Raw genomic sequence first — 14170 nt, 5'->3', positions numbered from 1 at the left:
CTAAAAAACATTCTGTGTGAGATAAAGTAGTAAAACTGAAGACCCCTGAACTGAATCTCTAACTGCCCAGGATCCATCAATCCATCTATCTATCCATGTGTATATCCATCCAGTCAGCCTTCTGCCAACCTTCAGTCTATCCATCTCTCAGTCTGGCCATCTACCCATCCATCCATCCATCCATCCATCCATCCACTCATCCATCCATTCTTCTACTCAACCAATGGCTCATACCCATCTATCCATCAAACCATTTATCCATCCATCCATCCATCCATCCATCCATCCATCCATTCCATTCCATTCCATTCCATCCATGAATCCATCCATGGATACTTACTGAGCTTATTTTAGTAGCTGGGATTTCACAGTGAGCCCAACAGACACAATGTCTGCCTCTGCACATTCTTGGTTGCAGAGGGTCATTTGAGTCATTAAGAAGCTGATAGCACCACAGGAATGATATAAGAGGAGTTCAGGGTACAGAGAGAGAGAGAGAGAGAGAGAGAGAGAGAGAGAGAGAGAGAGAGAGAGAGAGAACAGCCAACATACACATAGCTCAGTCTTGGACTCACTGGTCATAGTTTCTCCTTCTCTCTCCCCCTTCTTTCCAAGAAGAATCGACCTTGTAAAAGAATCATGGCACTGGGAAGGTTGGGAGAGTGGAAAGAAAAGAAGATTCAAATATTCACTGAGCACAGATTGCATACCAGACATGGGTCATGGTGCCTGCCACTTAACAGATATCCCTTCGATTAGTGTTCACAGGAATTCAAGAGAACAGAGGCCCAGTGTGATTAAGCTGCTCACCCAAGGGCTCATTCAAAGATGGTCCAGGCTTTCTCTGATTCTAGTTCCCTACATCTTTGCTTTCTTCCAAGAGTCCCCTCTTCCATGCCTGTTGTGAGTACGTACTAGAAGAAGGAAGGTCAAGAGGCAGGGACAAAACTCTCAGAGCTTGGGGCAGAGGATAAACAAAGAGGCCTTTGATTCCTCTTATCCATCGGAGACAAGGTCTGGGAATAGCTCAGCTACGGTTGGCCTCAGGGGTCATAGAGCCCCAGTGTATCCACCTCACTCTAGTCCAAAGCATACAGTCTTCCTGCAGTGTTGACTCCCCCTGGCTCAGACATCTGAGACTCCGGGACAGATCCCTGGGGTAGGCCTGATTCTAAGCCCCTTCTAACCCTCAAGGTTCCCTAAGACAAGGAAAGTGTTACCTAAGGGCCTATACACTCACAGACACACACATACAGATACACATACAACACAAACACACACACATACCACAAACACACACATGCTATACACACCACAAACACACACATACACACACAAACACATACACCACAAACACACACACCACTCACACACATATACACACCCCACATCACACACCCCCCACAAACACACACATACTATACACACCACAAACACACAGATACTATACACACCACAAACACACACACATGCCACTCATATATACACACCCTGCTACACACACACACACACACACACACACACACATACTGTGCAGTGTGAGAATCAAAGTCCCTGGGGACTTTGTCAGTTCTCAGCTCTTACTTATCCACACCCTGACTGTGGAATGGAATGTTCCTGGAGATGGGGTCAGAGGGTACAGAGGGAGGCCTTCACCTGAACCTGGAGGGGCTGAAAGCTGCTTCCATCCGAGCTCTGCTGGGATTTCCTTTACACTTCCCCAGCTCTGGGTCTCTTTTCTCACTATTTTTACTCATGTAAATGTGTCTCAGATCCCTGCCAACACGCTCCGAGTGTAATGTTGTTTAATAACTCCAGCCACCTCCATAAAATATTCATTATTCTCCTCTCCGTTGGAGTGTTCACCCAAGTTCCCAGAAATTTCTCTCGCTCTTGTTTTCAAGACAGGCCCCTAGCAGGAGCCCTGCGGCAGGCCCTGGGCTCCCCATCTGAGGCCGACTGAGGAACTCAGGGTGCCTCCAGAGATTAAGGCCAAGGGCTCACCTTTGCTGGTTTCTCAGGGTAGAACCTACAGGGCTCCAAACAGTGTGCGGGAGCAGGATGAGTCAGCCCCCACTCCAGGAAAGGGAGCAACCTTTGGTTTTCAGATGAGCATCCGGCTTACTCAGCTGCAGTAGGCAGGCATCAGGACGTGGCTTCTGACACCTAGCAAAGAGCGCCGCCTGTTGAATGCTGGCAATATGTGTTTCCTCCAGAGCTCCGGACTGGACCCTGAGCTTCGTGCAGGGGCTCCTGAGCCTCCTCCAGTCAAGCAGGGGAAACCAGGTTGCTCTCCACTGTATAGATTTTTTTGCTGACCATGCATGAAATAAGGCTAAAGCCCTGGATAGATTTTGCAAGCTAGAGAAAAAGGAGTCTACTTGTGATAGCCTATCAGATGATTAGGGATTCTCTATCTCTCTTTCTGTCTCCCCTCTCCCCTCTTTCTTCTTCCTGTCTTTCCTCCTATATATCTCTCTGTCTCTCTCTGTCTCTGTCTGTCTCTCTCTCTGTCTGTCTCTCTCTTTCTCTCTCTAAGAGACATCCCACACTCTCTGTGGGTACCATTGGAGTTAATTTATTGAAGTAGGGTTAAAAAAAAAAAAACAAAGAAAAGAGTGACCACATGTGCAAGAGAGTCAACCTAGCATCCCGAAGTGGACCCATCTGAAGCATCCGCCTATGGATGAAAACCTTGAAAGAAAACCTCCCCTACAGCCAGTCATGCCTCCAAGGGAAACTAAACCATGCCCTGCCATGGTCACTCCTACCACCTCCACCTGTCAGTGGGCCAGCATACACATGGAACCATCCATTGGACGTTGTGTTCCTGTGCCCTGAAGTCTCCTTCCTATGATGCACTCCTTCTGGCACTATTATGAACCATGCTTCTCATAAATGGGGGGAGAGGGGCAAGATCATATAACTGGAGACAAGAGACATGTTGCAAACCACTGAATTCGTCCTTGGCATTTTTGTAATCAAATAAGGATTAGCAAAAAGTCAGTCACCAGCCAGAGGGTACACAGCAGGGATGCCCTTGTATCAGAAGACAAGGTTCCTTCAGTACCAGCCACAGAGTACACAGACTCAGCACCTGACCACAGGACCTAAAATGTGGTTACCACGTATCATGCCACAGAATCCCCAGAGCAAGCTCTTCACTGTGATCCTTGATATACATCCCTGTTTGCTGGCATCTCCATTACTTAGCATAGCAATTTTACACTGTGTTCTCATCCAAAAACAAAAAAAAAAAAAAAAAAAACATGGAAATCATGGGCCTGGAGAGATGGACTCAAAGTGTGAGAGTGATTTCAGGGCCATCAGGAGGTCTTGAGTTCAGATCCCAAGACATAAATGAAGAGCCAAAGTGTGGCACCACATACACCTATAACCCCAGTGTTGCTGGGGACGGGGGCTTTGCTGGCCACTAGCTGAGCTCTAGGTTCAGTGAGAGATCTTATTAGGAACAAAGGAATAAGGTAAAGAATGATAGAGGCTCTTCTCTGGCCTCTGCTTGCCCATGTAGGTGTGTGCATGCACATAGACAAGAGGATACATGTACATACATACATACATACACACACACACACACACACACACACACACACACACACACTGAAATCACTTATCAAGCTCTGATTCTCTCACTGCATATGATGGAGCTCAGTAAGATGAAATGTGGAAGATGTCATAGCACTGGTTCCTAATGGAATATCCCATGATAGAAAGCATCTATTGGTCACATACCTGGGTTTTAGAACTAGATGGGCCAGGATTGCATGCTCACCCTGGATCACTTAGGAATGTGGTTGGTTTGAATATGAAGTGTCCCAAAAGGCTAACATATTTGAACAGTTGGTTCCAGGTGGTAAAGCCAAATGAGAAGGTTATAGAACCGTTAGGAGGCACAGTCACTATGGGAAGTCAGTCACTGGGACCTGCTAGTTTTCTCTCTCTGCTCCTGAGTGTATATGAAATGTGACCAGTCAGCTTCTGGCTACTGCCACTGTGCCATCCCTGCCTGATGCCATGTGACCCACCCTGATGAACTGTATCCCCTGGAACTGTAAGCCAAAAGTAAACCCTTTCTCCTTTAAGTTGCATTGTCGGGTTGCTTTTATCACAGCACCAGGAAACTAACTAATATAGTTGCCTTTAGATCAATGGCTTTCAACCTGTGGGCCAAAGTGCCAGCCTGAGTTCAAGTATCAGATACCCTGCATATCAAATATTTACATTACAACTTGCAACAGTAGCAAAATTACAGTTGTGAAGTATCAATGAAAATGATGTTATGGTTGGGTGTCAGCATAGCATGAAGAACTGTGTTAAAGGGTCGCAGCATTAGGCAGGTTGTGAATCACTGCTTTATAGGATCTTGCTCAACCTCAGTTTTCCACGCTGTGAACACGGCAGATTGTAACCAAATTCTGTATTAGTGAGGTGAGACATAATTATTTAGCAAGCATCCTGCGACAACCCGTTATTACTATTGTGTCTGTGGTTGCAAGCTTGTCCACAAAGAGATGACTGGCTAACTTGATGCAGCTCACTTCCCTCCAGGAGACATCACCATGCAGACATAGCACTGGTAGATGAGAATGTTCAGAAAGGGAGAAACCAAATCTCCCTCGAGGAGCTGGATGAGAGCTTCCAGGTCATGTGTCTCTGTGCATACCACAGCATTCTGGTGCTGTAGGGCCCAGTTTATAGCCCCTGGCCCAGAGATAAACCTCCTCCAGCACTCTAGAGACAGCAAGTGACTTATTTGCATGAGAACCCCTGACCAGCTTTGTTAGAGACAGCCCAGCTTTCCAGTTACCATATGGAGGTGCCCCAGCCTTTTCTTCAAGCTCAGGGAGGCATGGTGAAACCCAGGTTGTCATGCAGCAGCCTTTGTGTGCTGGCTGGAGGCACCATAGCCTCTTCCCTACTGACTGGAATACAGATGAGAAGATTAACATTCCCCATGACTCCTCCCACTGCGGGTGACCACTATGACCTGAGACTTTACCGTCTAAGCTTTGCATCCGGCCCCTTTGACAGTAACACGGAGAATCTTGTTTATAGACATTCTGTTCTACTCACTGGATGTTTCCTTGTGCGGATCCTTCTCAGAGGATTAACAGGGGGCGTCAATACCGGCCCTAGTGTCCACACTGGAGAATCACAGACTCAGACCACGGTCTACTCCATAGTGGATGTCAGAGTGTTTAGCAACCAAGCATCTCTACTGTCTACCCCAGGGACCCAGTGACAGCAGGATACATCATCACTAGCTGCCAAGATGCCACACATTCCCACTGTCACCAAATCCTCCCACTGGGCATTCGCCACACCCCCTTTAAAAGGCCAGTCCTTCCTCTTCCTGCTTTTTTCTCCCCCATCCCCACCCTCACCCAGAGACAGCCTCTGTATACCCCTTCCCCAGTAACCCCTCCCATGTGAGACCTGGTGTAACTTTATGGCATCCATCACATAGATCACAACGCAGAGTCTAGTGTGTGTGTGTGTGTGTGTGTACATGACATGTACATACCATAGTACAAGGGTAAAGGTCAGGAAACACTATGAAGGAGTTGATTCAATCCTTGGGACCCACATAGAAGAAGGAGAAAGCCAATGTCTGCAAGTTGTCTGCTAACACATACACCCTCATTTCTTGCTTGACCATGGTTACCTCCACATGGAATAAACAGTCACACCGAGCCTCCTGGACAAGTTTCTCCAACCAGTTGTAGCCAGTCCCCTACTCAAAACTGATGACATCACATCTTTGCAAGATTCAAATGGCTCCCTTGTTTTCTGTAAAGTTTTCTCTGTGCTTCCAGGCATAAAAAGACATCCCCCCCAAGCCCATCCCAATGTTTAATAATAATAATTATATTGACTATCCTAGTAATCAAGATACATTGAGTCTTATCATGTGCTCAGAGAGCATTCTGAGTATTTACCATAGACTATCCCAGGATTCATTGCTGGGTGGTTGAACGATCAGTTAGCATGTGCGTCTGTCCCCGCTCCTCAGTTCCAAAGCCATGGCAGAGATGGTGTTGCCTCCTTCTTCCTCTCCTTCCACACCCCTGCTACCCCCCAGTCACTAACACAATGCCTGGCACAGAGCACAATGCAATCTGCTCTGTCATGGAGATCATGACCTGCCCTGCACTCATGACTCAGCCGAGCCGAGATTCAGAGCTGTGTGTGAAGTGACTGAAGAGCTGAGCACAGACCAGCTAATTCCAAGGTAGGCCTCCCTGGGGCGGTCCCCACCCGGGAGAAAAGCTACAAAGTGACCTGGCCCAACATCTCTTGATCACCAAGACTCAGCCTCTCCCTTCTCTACTATTATTTATTCCCAGGTTTCTACACACATCATCTCATTTAATCCTCTTACTGTAGGCCTGAGAAAACTGGAGGCAGAGTCTCTTCTTTGCAGGTCACTCTCAAGGGGGGAAACAAACCAGGCATTTAGCAAGCCCAAAGAGGCTGAACCTCTGTACATGCCTATCTGGCCTGCATTGCCTGTGCCTTTTCTGTTTTCTGAGCCCTCAAACTATCAGTAAAAAACATAATCCCTGGGAGGAAAAAAAAAAGATGGTATTAATGGAATGGTGGTGTTTGCCCCCATGAAAGCAGGAAGTGGGGTGGGGTGGAGAAATGGCATCTTGCCTAATCTCTTTGTCCCTCCTGCAGTTTCCCTGAGTTCAACTCTCTCAGCATCTTATTCTTACACAGACAGATAGCCTGTCCAGTTCACCTTCCAGGTGATGTCTGAGTCTCCTCTGGATCACACCTATTCCTACACAGGTAGAACCCAAGCTCATCTTCCATTGAGCATCTGTTACATGCCCATTGCTGAGCCCTGTCAGCAGACCTTGCTCCCCACCTCCTATGTGCCCAGTAGGACTGCCTTGGTAGACAAAGAAACTGGGACTCAGAGGCCTGGGATCCCAGACTCACTTGACCTACAATGGAGCAGAAAGAGCTGGAATAGAGTCAGCACCTGAATCTTAAACCCATGTTCTCTCTACCATCACATGTCTTAAACAGGTCTTTCTGTACTTTATGGTCCTATAGAATACTAATACTGTTTGAAAATGTGGTCTCGGGGCTGAGAAGGAGCTCAGAGAGTAGAATATTTTCCTTATAAGCATGAGGAGCTGAAGTTGATCTTCAGAATGCTGGTTTAAAGAGCAGGGTGTGGTGAGAGTTGTCCTGGTAACCTAGGGCTGGATGGGGGCAGGGGGGTAGGCATAGGCAGGGACAGGCAGATCTCTGGCCATCCAGTCTAGCTGACTTGACTAGTTCCTGGTCAGTGAGAGAGCCTATCTCAAAACAACAACAAAGCAAAACCAAACCAAAGCAAAAACAGAAACAACAGCTACAAAAAATCCCAAAACCCCAAAACCCCAAAACCAACAAAAAACAAAAAACAAAAAAAAAAAAATAAGGTAGATATTGCCTGAACTATATTCAGGATTACCCTCTGGTCTCCATACTCATGTACTTGTGCCTGCACACAAATACACATTCACACGCACATGCACGCATGGGGACACACACACACAAACCTCCTGGATGTAATATTTGCATGGCCTTAAATACATCAGTGCCTGCTATGTCCAAGAGAGGATCAAGTACACACTACATTGTGAAGCCATTTGATGGCAAATCCCGAACTTTGCAGAGTATACACACTCCAAGTGAGGGAGAAAGCCCTCATCCCTCAAAACCCAACTTGTTGCTTTCTTATTTCAGCCTCGCCCTCTGGATTGAGCCTTTAGCCCTCCTCAAATGGTTCTCATCAGAACCAGGGACTGGGTAGGTCTCACCTAGCCCACCCCTCTTCTGCTCCACTTTCTCTTCCAGTGTCCTCATTCCCACACGGAAGGTAGATTTCAAACACTTGCAAAACTGCATCCACCTTTTCCACCTCTGCTTTCTGAACAGGAAATCAGAAGCAAGCAGCGTTGGTCAGCAGAGCCCACGAAGAGCACTCTTCTTGCACCCAGCCAAATTCTCTTCATCCCTGGTTTTATGTCATTCCCCCACTCTCCACACCATCAGAAAGGACACTTTAAGATTTAAGCACCAAACTCCCTCTTGATCTCTAACCACCCAAGGTGTTCCTTCTGCAAAGAACAATAACAAAGTCATAAGCCCGGACACAATACAATGTACTCAGAGGGGGTCGGTTTAGCAGCAAGAGAATGAAGAGAGGGAGCACATTTAATCTAAGCTACAACTTATTTAAAAATTGATGGGGACTAATTAAATTAATAAAATTTTATTGACCCCCTAAAACAAAAAATCTTAAAAAAAAAAAAAAAGTCCCCCTCTTCCATTGAATCCAAACACAATGAGATTCTTATTTTTAATTAAACTAGGTGGTTTCTGCTCTTTTGGAACACAAAATAACTTCCAAATTGAGAGTGTTTCTTCTCTCCAAGCAAATACATAAAGTTTCCTACTTGAAATAGAGAGGTACCAAGAAGAAACTTGTCAATCACAGCACCCGTGAGGAGGCTGAAGTGGGAGGAGCCTTTACAAGACCACCCTGAACAATGCAGCAAGATGTGATCTCAAAAAAAAAATCTTTATAAGTAATACAAATTACTTTATCTTTATTTTTAGTAAGGAATTTACAGGTTTCATTTTTAAATACATGTTTAGATTCTTTTATGTTACTTTTATGTATTTTGTATATTTGTGTGCTCTGTGTATATTGACATATGGGTGTGGTAGCCGTAGAGGCCAGAAGAAGGCACTAAATGCCCTGCAGCTGAGTTACAGGTGGCTGTTTATAGTTGGTTGTGAGCTGCTTGGCATGAGTGTTAGCAGGTTACCTCCAGTCCTTCACAAAAGCAGCAAGCACTGCCAACCTCTAAGCCGTCTCTCCAGTCCCGGTGTGTCTAATTTTGTTAGCTGTCTCGCCAGCGGTGGGGCAGAGAGAACCAACTTGTGGCTTCCAGCAGCTTCTGTGGACACCAGTGCCCCAAACCTGGATTCTGAGAGCTGATTTCGAGTCACTAGGTAGAACAATGAATAGTTAGGAACAAACATGTACAGTGTGTAGGCAAGGACAACTGACTATGAGTTGGCACTACTGGGTCCTTGTCTCCTTTCCTACGTCTAGTTGGATTAGTATAGTCTATCCGGAACACTGGCAGCACAAAGCAAGTGCCTCTTGGTGATGGTGGTGGGGTCACACCATCATTCCAAGCATCTATCCTGTGGCCCTAGGCTTTATTAGATTCAAAGTGAATGTCTAAGTTCTTATTCATTGAGGGCACACTAAAATGTTGGTTTATTTGACTTTAGATGTAGTTAACCTGTCTGCTTTCTCTTTGTGTTTTTATTTTGTTCCCCCAAATCAAATGAGTGCTTTTATGGTTGAGCTAGTTCAGATGAAATGTGGAGTTCATTCTATCCCAACTCATTACCCTCCCCACTTGAGTTACTGAGTAACCCAAGACCACTCCTGAGTTTGTTTAATTCGTCAAAAAGCTTTGGAAACATCAATAAATCTCTTGTGGATTTTATTCTTCCTTCTAGACAAAATATCTACACTATAGCTCTCTTTTTTGTTCTTTTGATGGATATTGTAAAATATAAATGAATAGTGTGTGTGTGTGTGCATGTGTGTGTGTGTGTGTGTGTGTATGTGTGTGTGCATTCATGTACCTGTGCACCAGTAACTTGTTCTGCGGGTAGGTGCACATTTGCCTGTGCATATGGGAACAAGAACTTGACAGTAAATGTCTCCCTCAGTTGCCAGACCATAAAAACAGCACATCAAAAAAATAACACACCATGATAATTTTTTTAATTATGTGCTTTTATTCTTTGAAAATTTCATACATTTTTACAATGAAATATGACAAGCACTACCACATTTCTCCTCAATATATTGTCATCATACAAACTTTATATCTTCTTCCTTCTCTTCTTTATCCTCTTTCTTCTCTTCCTCCTTTTCTTCTTCTGACAACCTACCACATCTAGTCAGTGCTTTCTCTATGTGACCAGTGGCAGAGCCATCATCCACACACTTGGGAGCATCCACACACTCAGAAATGAATGATTCTCCTTCCCCAGTCACAGACCACTGCAATAGCTCCTTGGTAAGGGTTGGCGTCACCAGGCTGTGTGGCAATTTTGACTGGCTTGATCTTGTACAGGTCTTGCTCCAGTAACCACAGTTGCTGTGTGTTAATGGCAACAATAGCCATGTCCTGTTGAGAATCCCGCCCCTCGCAGTGCTCCTCTGAATGCCCACCTTTCTTGCTTGTTCCATCTCCTCCCCCACTTTCTTTTTTCTTTTTTGAGACACAGCCTTAATTAATGTGAAGCTCCTCATTTGGCTAGGATGGCTGGCCAATGGGCTATAGAGGATCACCTATCTCATCCATACATCCCCAAATAGTCCTGGGGTTACAGATGTACATTCAGCTTTTGTGTGGATCCTGGGGAATCTAAGCTCAAGTTCTCACACTTGCCCAGGCACTTAACTCTGCCATCATCCCAGACCAGGTTCTTTAATTTTGCATATTATTTTTATCAATTTATTCTTTCAGGTTTCCTCTTTTTTAAGTCTAAAAATATTCTTCTTAATACTCAACTTCATCAAAGTTGTCTAAGAGAATTCTCTGCATAGGAGCTGAGCAATGGTTCAGTGACTAAGAGCACACTCTGCTCTTCTAGGGTATCTGAGTTCAGTTTCCAGCATCCACACTGGATGGTTCACAACAGCCACCTGAAAACCCAGCTTTAGGGTGATCTGATGCTCTCTAATTGCCTCCAAGAGCACTGGTGCTCACATGTAAGCATGCGTGCATTGTGTGATGTGTGTGGTGTGTGTGTGTGTGTGTGTGTGTGTGTGTGTGTGTGTGTGTGTGTGTGTGTGTGAGAATGGAAGTCATGGTCTACCTTTCAAGAATATATTCTCCTATTCTAGCATGTGAATGCCAGAGACTCAACTCAGGTCATCAGGCTTGGTAGCAAGCATGTTTACCTACTGAATGAACCATCTCCATCAGTATCTTTATATTTCTGTTCTCCCTGTATTCAACTGACAAAGACTTGCAAAGTGATATCAGTAATAGATGACCACAGCATGTCTCTTTCTTTTTCTTCTTCTCCTCCCACTTCCTTCCTTCCCTATTTCCTGTCCCCCAACATCCCCTCCTCTCTCTCTCTCTTCTTTGTATCCCCCATCTCTCAGATATATTACAATAAAGAAAATGCAGGCAAACTCAACAGGCATTAATGATTAACCATTATGTTCCCGTCAGTAGATAGGCAAGAGGATATATTTTACATGAGCTATCCCAGATCATCTCTGTTCAAAGAGAACCACGATCCAAATATCCAACCAGGAAGTACAATAGGTGAATGCACCAGATGTGACCAGGGACTCGGAGACACAACCTGCCGGAGAGAGCTGGTCAAGGCTCTCAGAATATAGGAAGCAACTGAAAGTAGAATTAAGTGACGCTCTCCCCAGTAAGAGTAGCAAGCACACATGACTTCCTTCTAAGCTCTCTCCTGTATTCAACTGAAAAAAGACTTATGAAGTGATATCAAATATAGATAACCACAGCATGTCGATAGATGTAGATATCAAAACAATACCCTGGATTTCTGTGTACATCACATTTGAGCAAATTTGATATTCTCAAATGTTCTTAAAGGAAGTTATAATCAAAAAGAAATTGTCTTTCTTTCTTTCTTTCTTTCTTTCTTTCTTTCTTTCTTTCTTTCTTTCTTTGAGTGTGTGTACGTTTGGGGGAAGGGCAGTTCCTGAGCTGTATTTACTCGGGTCCTCTAAGAATGTTATATAAAACAAAATACGAAGCAATTGTGTTTTCTACCCCATTAGGAGTTAGCTCTCTTGCTATTTTCTTACTGACTATATTTGCCAATAATACCACAGGCAAGGTTTTTTTAAAAACTTATCTTGAGCAAATAGCACAATGTGTGGTGTAGAAGCATTTACTCTATGTAATCAAAAATATATATTAAGTGCTAAACAAACACTTGTTGATTTGGCTTGGCCTGGCTATGTTTGTATCAGCTCATAGCAAAAGTTCTGGGCAGAATTGCATTGCCTGGAGCCAAAGGCTTCAGAAAGGCTTACAGATTAAGAACAGATACTGTGAGATCTTTCCTTTTCAAAGTTAAAACAGAAAACTATACAAGAAAGTGAAAGTCCACAGCACTTCAGAATTAGTGTTATAAAAGGAGGCCCATCATCTAAATGGTGTTTGTTTGTTTGTTTTTAAGTGGGGTTCTTAAATAACTTTAAGTTTGTAAGAAACTGGAAAGTTATAAGCACACCTGCCTGGAAGGTTCACATTTCTCCAGAGTGAAAAGGCAAATATTCTTCAGTTTCACATCCAAACACCCAACTCTGCTCTAAATTAAGACAGAGGACAGTTTTAAACTTGGTGTAGTGGCCTCTATTTGAGATCTATTTATAAGGCTTAGGAAGAAAGATTGATCAGAAGTTCAAGGTCACCTCCAGTTATATAATGGGTTAGAGACCAGCCTGGGGTACATGAGACCTCTTTGTTTTAAGTATTAAACATCCTCAGACATAGTGAAGATACATCAGCAAAACAGAGAGTAAAGGAAGATCCTTAAATTTACAGGCTGTAGAGAGGAAGAACTCTTGAGGTAAGAAGGTATGGGTCTCTGAATCTAGAATAACAAGAGATACAAGGTCAAGTCAGAGGACTAAGGCTATTGTCCCACCTCAACTTGGAGTTGGCAAACAGTAGCATCTTAAGAAAGGTGCTAGATAGAATGGACACAAGGCTCAGCTGACTTCAACCCTCAGGAACAGCTTTTTTTTTTTTTTTTTTAATCAAACAAGACCAAGGAAAAGAAGAAAAAAGAAGAAAAGAGGAGAGAGAGGGGGGAGGGAGGAGAGACAGATAAAGGAAGAAGGAAGGAAGGGAAGGAAGTGGAAAAGGAGGGAGGGAGGGAAATAAACTTTAGAGCTGAGGAACCACAAAAATTGAAGTCTTTGGCCTTGAGGAATCCAGAAGTAAAGTTGGTATGACACTGACTTCTTGCCATTTGTCCATGGAAGGGTGTCAGCTAGACCTTTACAGAAGGCATTGCATGTGTGCCAGAGGGTACCGTCATAGCTGGGGAGACTATCTGCACCACCCTAGTGAGCAACCCCAACCTGGATCCTGGCATTGGAGTGAAGTAGTATTTACCTCTGAAGAGACTTTTCACTTCCCAGTGTCCCATGCAAGATTTTTTGGGGGGCTTCCCTCCTGGATAAATCACTTTCTTAAACTGCACTCTAATCCCAGAACCAGTTGCATCTGGCTCAGGGTCATCAGGATCCACCTCTGTCCTTTCCCTTTAAGAAGATAGGAGCATTGCTCCAAAGAATGGAGGACCTCACACACTTGGCAGTGCAGCCATAGTCATGGAGAACTTGAGGCAATTATCTGCACATGTCAAGTCAAGACCACTGTTAACTGAAGTCTTAGCTCACTGGAGCACATGGGTGGGTGGTTTTCTTTTTCTTTTTCTTTTCTTGACTTATTTGCATAATTGCCTTGGTTCTCAGCTTCTTCTTGTAGACCTGGCAGAGAACAATTAACTGTCTAACATGAGGGGATCTATCTCCATGGCGTCTGGCCAAGCAGAGACATGTCAGTGTCAAAGAAAGCTATCTGGGGAGGCTCTCTCAGGGTGAGGATTTTCGCTTTCAATTATAGCCACCTAAAAACCATTATAAAAATTACTTTTCATGAAACCAAGCCATGGAAATTAAGTTTGAGAGAAAATGGTCAAAAGTTAACCTTGGAACCCCCTGTCTTCCCTCGTGGAGGATTTACAGGTAGGACAGACCCCATGACAACCTTGCTCTTCATATTCTGTTGATTTCCATGAATAATTGTCTGAATGGATAACATAGCTTTAGGAAGGAAATTATATTTAAGTTCTGTGTTCATTCCTGTTTCAAGGGGGTTATAGTACTAAACAATGCTTGCTCCTGCCTTGGGTTTTTATTCAAATGAGACTATGAGAGGAGAGGGGTCCATATGATTAGTGTGTACAAGTTCACAACAGTCCCCTAACTCTGTACAGAGAAACCGGCTTCACTCCACTCACGGATACAACCAGCAGGAAGAAC

This window comes from Mus caroli, unplaced genomic scaffold, assembly GCF_978045245.1.
Source record: "Mus caroli unplaced genomic scaffold, Mus_caroli_1 scaffold_10, whole genome shotgun sequence".
Taxonomy (NCBI): domain Eukaryota; kingdom Metazoa; phylum Chordata; class Mammalia; order Rodentia; family Muridae; genus Mus; species Mus caroli.
The sequence above is the reverse complement of the archived record's forward strand: the minus strand, read 5'-3'. Positions refer to the sequence as shown.